The sequence below is a fragment of the Cheilinus undulatus genome, linkage group 2, assembly GCF_018320785.1.
Source record: "Cheilinus undulatus linkage group 2, ASM1832078v1, whole genome shotgun sequence".
NCBI classification, from domain to species: Eukaryota; Metazoa; Chordata; class Actinopteri; order Labriformes; family Labridae; genus Cheilinus; species Cheilinus undulatus.
The window spans coordinates 29,137,303-29,148,735 of NC_054866.1; positions in this window are offsets into that span (position 1 = coordinate 29,137,303).

Consider the following 11,433-nt stretch of genomic DNA (forward strand, 5'->3'; position numbering starts at 1 on the left):
TTTAAGACATTCACGTCACATCACACAGAGAAATGCCCCACCACGGAAAAAGTCATGCTTATTTTTCCTGCTGTGGGCATTCATCACTTCTCAACTTCAGGCAGGACGTAACCTTGAGTAGAGCAAGCCGACTGAGCCCCCAACCCCACCACCACCCTCACACCAAGTCTGTCTGCGATCCTGTCTGTCTGCATGGAGATGGCAGCTTCTGAGAAATGGCGGCACACTCTGAAGTGTGATCCATTTAGATAGTGGTGAGATTCTCTTCCCTGTGCACACTTACATGTGCACAAACAGTCTACAAAACTCACAACATGCCACAAACAAACGCACAAACCAGTGCATGCACGGACACAAAGAAACAGAAACAGATCTCTCTTCCCTCCACACACACTCAGCAGTCTCTTGACACGCACTTGCTTAGTTGACAAGTCATCTCAGATAAGCATGAGTGACAGGTTGGGAGTGTTGACTTCTAGTGTGTGTAGAACTCTCTAGTAGATATCACCACCTTATGATTATTATGTAGTATTTGCTTAATCAGATTTGTATTATTTACTTCTAAAATAACAGCAATCCATTTCAAACAGATGGCACCCAGATTATTTTTTTCTCTTTGCTCCTCCTGTAGAGTTCATCTTTTATCAAGTATTTTATTTTGAAAGACTCCTTGTGTTTTCATCCTGTTGTTAATTTTCCTGCCACCTTTTCTATCTCTGTTCAAACATATTGCACTCCCTCTGTCATCTAGAGAGAATCTTGTCAGTTTTTTGGCAGTAGATGTATGTTCAAGCTATATTTTTTAAGGATTCTGGCCTTGTAAACGCACTCGTTTACACTCCCTCCCTCTGCTCCCTCTATCCCCAGGCCTCCCCACGCTCCATTCCTCTATTTTCTTATCTTCTTTCTTCTCCTACTTGCTCCTCTATGTCATTGCCAAATCTCCCCTGTCTGCTCTCCTCTGTCTTCTCCTCCTCCCTCCCTCCTACCTCTCTCTGTTTCTTTTCACACACCCTCTTCTCTCTCTATCAGTCTCTCTATTCTGTGACTGCTCTGGCTGGTCCCCCTGTGGCACACCGTGTCGTGTCCCTAATTTATTTATAATTAGTGCTCTTTGTCGGGATGCGCAGGGAATGTTAAAGTACACGCCACCTCACTCTGGGTACAAATGGGGGCTGGTTGTTCCTCCATCCTTCCCCTCCCGCACCACCCTGACTGCCCAGCAGACATGGCCGCTGGGATGGACAAACCTTACATCCTGAAAAAGCGTAGACACTGCAGAGTTTTAAAATTATAACCAATCCACAGAGGAAAGAAAATCTCCATCTTATCATGCCATTTTGTTCTGCAACTGAGTCCTAAAGCCAGTATTTCTTTTTCGAACAAGTCAGTGCAGATTATTTTGTAATACCTTTTTAACAACTCTCTTGAAGTCAATATTAAAAACTAAGAAGACAGCAATATGGAGTCATTATTGTTGCAAAACTCAAGAGTGTATTTAAATGTTTTGAGAGAGGCACGCCAGTGGTCAAGTGGTTGGGGCGTGTGCTGGGTGACCCGGGTTCGAGTCAGGCCCGTGGCACTGTTTCCTGCATGTCTCTCCCCACTCTCTTCCCTGTTTCCGACTCTATCCACTGTCCTATCAAATAAAGGCAAAAATGCCAAAAATAAATTAAAAAAAAATGTTTTGAGAGTGTAGGCTCATAATTGGCTTTAAACTTTCCATTTAAACCTGCTTTTGTGCTCAAAACTTCCTCGTTGTGTTTAGATTTTCTGTTTCTGCTCAGAGTGTGAGCTTGCTCTCAGATCTTGAGTTGCTTTCTCATTTTACCTGTGCTGACACTCAGACCATTCTCCTCTTATTCCAGGTGCTTCAGCTTGCTTGTGAAACTCCCACTGCCTGATTTTCTCTGCGCACATATGAAACTATCTCAGGAACTTCCAATCATGTTTGCTCTGCCAGTTGTTGCTCCGCTGTTCTCTGGGAGATCTCACTAAACCCTTGTCGAGGTTTTTTCTGTGCATTTTGACCTTCCATACACACACAAACAGCGTTTTAGGTCACAGAACAAAACTTTTTGAAACTGAAGATTTTTACAAACTTTGTTTACTGCGTTTAGGTGTAGACAGGGAAAACAGAGGGTTTGGCCTATAATATTCACACTGTGTTCCACTTTCTCCTCTGTTTGGCATCACTGGTATGTGACGTTATTACTTTTATTACCATTGAAAGGCAGATATAGCCAAACTTGCTGACTGGACTTGCTACAGAACTTTCAATATGCTTGCACATCTATACACAGTTGCTCAAGCTGATGAACGGCTGAATGGGCTACTGCTTCATAAAACATTTGAAAGACAAAAATGCCATGGCCAATGTCAGCAGTTTGGACATTACACTGTTCAAGTTGATGGGACAATTTTGAAAATACAATGGGAGTTACAGAGGAATGGCCAGATAATTTATATCTGCCTGTGAGTAAACTTCATCTACACATTAAAGTACTGACTAGTGTTGAAATAATGTGATCTTTACAGCAGTGTGTTCTGGATGAAGATGTTTTTAAAACGCTGCACACGTGGACAGGATTATTTTTTAATACAGATGAGGAAAAACCTCTGATTTTGAAAATACCTGCCTATGTGTGGACGAGGCCAAAGACACACAGCTTTCTATCACATGCACACATCAGAATAGTCTGAAAGGCAAAAATCATCATACAACTTGATTAAAAATCTGTAAAATAGGGGCACAGATAGTGGTTAAGGCATGCCCCATGTATCCACTGTTCTCCTCTATGAATAAAGGCATAAAAAAGGCCAAAAAATATATATATTAAAAAATGGTAAAATGTAACAAAAATAAACCCAGCATTAATAGCTAAATAATGTGTCTTCTTTTTTGAGCAAAAATGAAGTCTGTTTGAGGAACTGAGTTGGAGTAATAGGGCTTTTAAGTCAAATGAGATGAAATACTGTATGTGTATGTGACAGAATGTTGGGGCTCTTTTAAGAAGATCAGAGCTAATGTCTCCTGGAGGACAGCATAGCAACAATGACTGATTCATCCTCTACCTGTATCCCATTGGTGATCACCCACTTTTTTGGTGCAGCTGGGATCAGACGTGAAATTGGCCATTCAAATCCCCCATGGATATTTCATGAAATCCTACGAAGACAGCATTCAAAGACAGAGAAAAAGGTTAAAGACTGTACATACTTCTTTACAAGGATGAACGAAATGTGTAACCCACACTCCACTGAGATTAATTTAATTTGTCGTCAATGATAGCTTTTCAAACTTTCAAACCGCATGATAGCCTTTTTTCTTCTCTTATGTTTATTGTAGTGATTGTATTTGAAATGATGCTGTACTAATATTTCCTAGTTTGAGCATTTATCGTGTCCTACTGCGGCGACATTTATCGTCATCATCAACAGTGGACAGCCTTCATTCATGGACTCATTAGACATTTCCACGGTTACTGGAGACCCCACCAACCACTGACATCGCTGTGACACTCAAAGATTGGGGTATTGTGGTATTTTTGGTGGAGATTGCGAATAAACTGTTTTTCATTAAATGAGGTTGATATCCATTGAGGTTTTGTCTTCTACAGAAGCATATATCGTTTCACTCTGAGGTAGCTTGTGGTGTGTCTTACTGGGATACTTCAGATAGTATGGCTAATAACTAAACCACTGAAGAAAATGAATGGTATTCCTCCTTCTTGAACTACACTGTTGAACCCAGCAGAAATACGTTTTGAGCATGCGGTGAAAGTTTTGTACGCACGCACAAATAAAAATCAGTAAGTGGCAGTTTGCAGTTTAACACGCAAACAGAAGCAACCTGAACAAGAAGGGCACGGTTTGAGGACAAGCGCATGAAATCTGAGTATGCAGCCGAGGATTTGGGAGCAGGTAGACATTTTGAGCACAAACAGAGAAAACTAAGCACAAGGAGGAAGTTTTGAGCCCACATGCAAGTTTTAATGGAAAGTTTGAAGAAAAATCTGACCAAAATCAATAAGTCAAACTCTCTAATCATTTATATGTGCTCTTGAGTTTTGCAACAATAATGACTCCATAAAGGCAATACTCTGCAAAATACTTGATAAAATGGAAAAAGAAATTCTTGCCCCTCTGGCCTATATTTTTGTAAGTAAATCAGACATAAATGACTTAATATCAGAGAATTTGAACCTGACTGGCACCTGTGGTGATACAGATCCACACTGTCAGCGCAACACCTGAATAACAAGACGGGACAACATGCAATCTGAAAGTGTAATTTATTAAACATCCTGTTGAATTTTAATGGCCACCACTTGTAAAGTTGAGTTGTTTTGGGGGTTTGGGCTGCAGAAAAAAAAGATATTTGTCTATCACACTGCATTAATGTCAGCGTTGTCTTTACACATGACGTACATTACCAGGGATGACAGCGCTGACAGGCCATGCTGCTGTGTGTGTGTATATGAGTGTGTGTGTGTGTGTGATCAGCCAGGAAGAGCTTTTGTCCTTGGGCTGAGAGGGCACCTGGCTCCTCTTCCCGTCCTTGTGATCTCTCTGTTCCCTCTCTCTCGTGCCGCTCTATCCCCTCTCTATCTGTCTCTTCCTCTCTTCTCTCAGCACCCGATCCCTTCATCCCCTCATCCCGCGTGCGCGCTCTCCCTCTCCTCTGCCCAAGGCGATGCCGTCCTGCAGGCTTTGATCAGGGGGCCAGGGAGGAGAGAGGAAGTGGGTCAGAAAGTTGTGCTGGAGAGACTGCAGGAGAACAAGGCTGGAATATCGAGTAGGTGAGGCTGGGAGCGAGAGAGAAGGAGAAGGGGGGAGAGATGGGGTAATCTAGTGAGAAAGTGATAGAGTGAGAAAGGGGGAGATAGTGGGGGAGAAGATGAGGGAGGGAGTCGGTAAAGAAGAAAACGCTGGAAAAGGAGGAGGGGGTGAAATGGGGCAACTGTGAGAGGTAGAGGGAGGGGAGGGGTGCCTGAACTAAACGAGTAGAAGGAGATAAAAAGAAAATGAAGAGAGCAACAGGAGGAGATAGAGGAGAAGGACGTGGGAAAGGAGAGGTGTCTTCATTTACCGAGAGGAAAAAAAGACAACACATTTGTCTTGAACGTGATGCTCAGCATTTTAACAGCAGGTTGGAGGATAACGCCCTGTTTTAACTAATCTACACAGTGCAGGACAGATAGTTCAGCTTACTGTGTGCATGTTTGCATAGGTCTGTACGTGTTTGTCTTTGTATCCTGGCTATACAGCACTCGAGTGTGGCTCTTTGTTTTTTTTTCTTTTAAAGATCATTAAGATGCATGGTTTATTAATATTCAGATCAAACCATTAATATTCGCAGAGCGTTTCTGCTCTCCTTGTGTCGTCAGCTCACCTGGGACTGGGGAGGGCAGAGGGGGGAAGGATGGAGGAAGGGAGGTGGTGGGGGTAAAAATTAGGGGTGATTTAGAGACTTATAGAGAGGAGAGGAGCAGAAGGTACAGTGGAGGAGGTGGTGGAGGTCCTACGAGGGGTTGGGGGGATTGTGATGGACAATCTGGCCATGAGGGGCTCAAGAGGCAGAAAGGTGGGAGGGGGGAGGAAGGTTGGGGTTCTACCGGTGGGACTGTGAGTTGAGAGGGGTGAGGGATTTTTGGGGGGAGCAAGGGAGCAGAGGGGTTTGGTTCAGGAGTAATTGGGCCAATGGGAGAGTAACCACAAACACACACACTTACACACACACAAAAAATACAAAAACTCACAGGAACATAAGCACTTTTATATATGCACATGCACTGTTTAACAAGGTTTCTCAAAAAATTAAAAAATACATTTCAAACCGTCTGTAACTTTAAAACATTATTTGGATTCAGTTACATTGGCTAGAATGTGATATATCAACTTATGTGAATAAGTGTAAATAATGAATTTGCAAATACTGATCTTTATTTCTATTGACATGCAAACATCAATCATTACAAACATACAAAAAACCTTGATGCAATACCAAGATATGCATGTATGATGCAGTTATGAGGGTAATTTTTTTTATATTATTGTTGGTAAGTGTTTGGAGTGATAGGAAATATAAGGTTACTCTTTTCTGTTTTGCAAATTGTCTTGGACTGGTCTTAATATGAGAAATAGATAATAGATTTAAGCTGTGTTAGAAAAGTCTCTGGGTTGTCCAATAGTCTTGAATGCACCGTTCATGAAGTACATGCAAACTGGTGCTGTGTTTTTCACAAAACTCAGTTGGTAGTTACCAGACTCTACAGCTGACCCACACCCAAGCAGACTTGAATAAAGTCATAGACTTTTTTTGTTAAAACTTTACCAAACTAAAACTGAACTTGAACAAAGCTTGGGCTTGCCATTTACCACAATGCCCTCTAGACTGAACAAGGCTGGAGGCCCAGTTGACGGGCGTGCAGAGGGCTGTATGACGAAGCTGGATTTTCTCTTATCAAGATAACTTCAGGATTAACCCTGGATTTTTTGTACGACTTCACTTCTTACCAGGATAAATCACCGCGATAACTTATGCTGAATGGCTAACCTGCTCCGGAGCAGGTTAGGTTCTGGATATAAGATCAGCGAGTATAAAAGCACCGCTGGTGCACTGATCGTGAGAAGAGCACTTAGGAGAGAAAGAATATTTAGGGATAGATGATAGATAAATTCCGGTGATTTCATCCATACAACAGAGACAGTGTTGAGAAATAAAGCCTTGTCACTCGCTGCTTTGATGTATGTTTTTATATTTGATCTTCACTTGTTCCCAAGTCCTTTTTGCTCCACTTTGGTTGCTTCTGAAATTATGGGGTTAGTAATAATGGTCCCACATGGCATAACTGCAGAAGCATGGATTAATGGAACGCCCAAAACTCATGCCGTCATGGTGAGGAATTAATATTACAACACAAAATTTGCTGAGGAAGCCCTGCCCCAAACATCTGTGCCGTAATAAAGTGAAACTAAATGAACAGAGTGCTGTCTGTTGATATTGTCTGATGAATTAATATTGTATAATCTGACGAATTTACGCATTAACAGAGTTGTCAATTTTCTGCCAGCATTCCCTCCTGGCTTTTGCTGTGGCGACAGTGTTGCTTCTGGCCTGCTTTAAATTCCTCATATTTTTTAAGAATGATTGTCTGTTCCTCCATAGAGAAATACGCTGCTCTGCAGGGTTTCTCCATGTTGGCGATTGGTCAAACACTGTGTGAGCGTGCACTAATCCATTGGAAAACGCTGGGTGCACTTACCAAGTTGATAACCAGCTCTGTCGTACAGCTGATCTGGATTGCGAATGTCTTGATAAGTCAGTCCAGCTAACAGAGAGATTGTTAATCCAGCTTCATCGTACAGGCCTCAGGTGAGCTTACCCAGCATGCGTCTTCTGTTATGAAAACCAGTCCCATCTTTCAACTGTCTTTAATTCCTACTTTAGGATAAAGTTAGTAGTTTTGTTTTTTCATTCTTGGGGCTTAGCTTGTAACAAAAAGTTACTAACAAATGTGCCAACTACCAGCTTTCTTTATTTCTACACAACTGAAAACACAACCTTTATGCAAGACAACCTTCATACACAAAGGACTTAGCACAAAAAGGGGGAAATTTGTGTCCTGTGGATTATGTCTTTATTGTAACAATGCTTTTTGGCAATAAATCTTTTACTGTTAGAAAGCCTGTTTATTTCCCTTTGAAATAGTGACACATTTGTAAGGAACATGGATTAGTGGGATGTGCAGCAGAGCTGAGTACGTAGGTTGTGCCCTTAAATAAAATTTGCCAAATCCTCTGCAGGAATTCGAGTCAGGTCCCTCAGAGGCAAGGCCAGAGTCCTCCCTGGCAACTCTTGAGCACACAGGCTAGCGAGTGTGCTTGATTACATCATAGGAATGGTTGCGCTCATGTATGCTGTGTCAGAAATCAAAATGGGAGGGGTACTAACAACAAGTTGTTTAACTTTTACCCAGCACCGTCTAAGATGCCATCAAATCATCACATAATAATAACATATTTAATAATATGATGATAAAATAATATTCATCATTCAATATAAATGTAAAACATTATTATATTCTATGGCACTACTTTTGTCCATCCAGCTTTACTTTGATGCCATAGCAAAACGATCATAACATATTTACAGTGGAACTAGGACATTTAAAAGTGTACTGAGCGTTCGAGGACCACAGCTTCCTTTTGATATTCTGCTTTTTTTTTTTTTTTTTTTTTAAAGAGAAGTGAAAGAGAGGTCTGCGTGGTGGCACAGGGGTTAGCGCTGTTGCCAGCGCTGTTGCCTCATAGCAAGAGGGTTCTTGGTTTGCTTCCCGGTCAGGGCCTTTCTGTGCGAAGTTTGCATGTTGTCCCCTTGCATGCATGGGTTCTCTCCAGGCACTCTGGCTTCCTCCCACCACCAAAAACACACTCATTAGGTTAATTGGTGACTCTAAATTGGCTGTAGTTGTGAGTGTGAGCGTGCCTGGTTGTCTGTCTCAATGGCTACGTTCACACTGCAGGCCTTAACGCTCAATTCTGATCTTTTCTAAGATCTGATTTTTTTGTTTGCCTGTTTACACTGCAGTCAACTTCCAAAAGATCAAATACGTATCTGATTGAGAACCACATACAAAAGTGTCCTGATTCTGATTCGAAAAGATCAGATTCAATGTGACTTGTGCTGTTCACACAGTCAGAAAGAAATCAGATATGTGTCACATGTGAGCAAAAAAATCAGATTCAGGTCACTTTTGACTGCGGTGTGAACATAGCTTGTATGTCAGCCCTGTGATTGACCTGCGACCAGTCCAGCCCCCTGTGACCCTCAACGGGAAAAGCGGTGTAGAAAATGGATGAATGAAGGAAAACGGTACACACTGGATTGTGGGAAGTTCCTGCGAGCGTAGGATACATGTATGCATCCTTGGAAATTCTGTCTGAAGGACTCAGTCCTTGAAAACATTTTGAGGATCAAGAACATTGGAACAGTTCTCCAACGGCAGTCGATGTTGTAGTAAAACAGCTGTTCCTGGGATCCTTCCTTGGCTTTAAGAAACAGCATTCAACTCTTGTTTTGAGCCTCTGGTACCCCCAGGGCACCTGATTGTCAGCACCTGTGAGCATGGGTCCTGCTACAGTGGTCAGAAGGTGTCTGCACCAAGGATCAACATGCCTGTTTGACTGATCTGGATAGCACCTGTGCAATAGGGCAACCTCAATTTGGTGTTCTGCAAAACCAAGTTTTAGCATTATTTGACGTGATCCCTTGTACCATCCCCAAAAAGACTCATGTTTGATTAAAGGGAACACTTTTTACATGTTCAGTCTACATATCACCACTTTTGGGGTTTGAATTAGTTTAGCTGGCATTAGTACAAATATTACATGAAAATATTAAAAGAAATATATCAGTAAAAATAGAGAACACATATTTATGTCCAGAATAAATCCAAGTGAACTATTTAATATTTTAATTTAAAATTGCCCACAGAAACAGTGACAGAACAGCAATACCCCCAAAATATTTAATTTATATTAAAATGATGATAAAAGCAAAAATCAATGAAAGCAGGAATGCTTAAATGTGACACTTTAGTTGTTTCATAGTTGAAATAATCACTATCTAAAATTCATTGTTGTCAGTTCATTTTCTATCTCCCTAATAAACCAGTGAGTCATTCTTTCAGTTCACAATTACATAAATACATGCACATCACTGCTTCGTGTGTGCATACATAAAATAACTCCACACACTGAAATTCACACACACACACACACCAAACACTCCAGTCAGCCACAGATACACTCAGGCATGCACAAAAGCGGACAGCAAATTAAAGTGGTAATTACTTTTAAGCTCGGAAAGGTGAAGGATTGTATGGCAGGGAGCAATGGGTCACTGTTGAATAGAGAATAGCGGAGCAGGCAGACAGTGTGAAAGGCAGATATGCATCTCAATGAAATATGGAGGAGCACACTCAACAAAAGGCGAAATGGCTCCTTAATGGCCACATGGCCTCAAAGAATTATTGTCTGATAGATTTGGAATATTATCTACTCGATGGCAGTTATCTTTAAACACCCTTTTATACTTATCGTCTTTGTGAGCGGCTCAGGGTGGGGAGGAGAAAATGTTGTATTCTGCCTTGCTAAATTTTTTCTCTTAAATACCATGCTGACGGTGACAAAACCTGGACAAGGGTTTGATTTCTTAACAGAGAGGCATGTAAGTAAATAATTTAGACATAGTGCACAACAGACTCTTATGACTGCTATTTTTTATATAAACAGATTTTTATGAAGATAAAGTTTCTGCTTTAATAGGGTTTATGGTTATATTTCTGGAATTAGTTCTCAGGTTAGCATTAGGTAGCAACCTCTAGTGTTGTAAAATGGAGCCAATGCTGAAGTGTAAAAATACTGCAGTTCTATCGGTGTCCACCGGAAGCTGGCTCTACAGAAGCACCTTCAAATCCTATTTTATAATTTCATTTTTGTGGCAGGAATAAACATGTGACTTTCTGTTTCTTTATAGGACTACAATGTACAGGAGGCAGATTTTCTTAATTAAATGAATCCTTTTTGATTTTTAAGGTTACAGTTACAGTAAAAAAGTTTAGAGTCACAATAAATGTACATAATAAGGGAGGCAGCTGAGTTTTCTAAAGGAAGAGTATGGTGATTTTTTTCAAAAAGGAAACTAACACAAAATAAAAAATCACCCCATTCATTGTGTATTTCAAACAACTGCTTCACTGATCAGAATGTGCTAGAATACATAACGCAAAACAGACCAGCGGGATTTGCTAGCACTTTTTAACAGCTTTATTTCCTTCTGTGGTCATAATTGTGCATTTGAAAAAAAACCATGAGTAAACCTTTATTGTTACTATTACTGGTGAATGATGGTTTGACTGAAAACATTCCTTAGTATGGACACTAAAGGCCTTCATTAAGAGCGACGCCTTGAAAATGCGAATAATTCAGAGGCAAATGTTTTTGCGCCTTTCTAGGTTTCTCCCTGTCTCTTCTCCAGTCCGTGTGTAACAGCACTTTCATGCACAGTCAGGACGTCAGTGCTGTTTTGTTTCACTGTTTCATTCACTGTGCCAGCCAGGTTTTCTAAGAGGAGGGACTGACTTTTCATTCATTCATTTTATACTAAAAATTATCGATAAAAATAATAAGGGCACATATTTATAAGTCATGTGTCTGAGGTCAGAGGAAAATGTGTTGTTAAATATTTCATTGGACTAAAGTCCCGTTAGTTTGGAAACAGCTCAAGCTGTGTGAGTAGCGATTTTACGTTCACATGGACATGTGCCTGCTGCCTGTCTCCCTCTCTACCAGGCTACGTAAGGCAAAAACCACAAGCACTGTCTACAGTCTGCCTTAAAACTCAGCACCAGAGAGTGTTTGATTCAA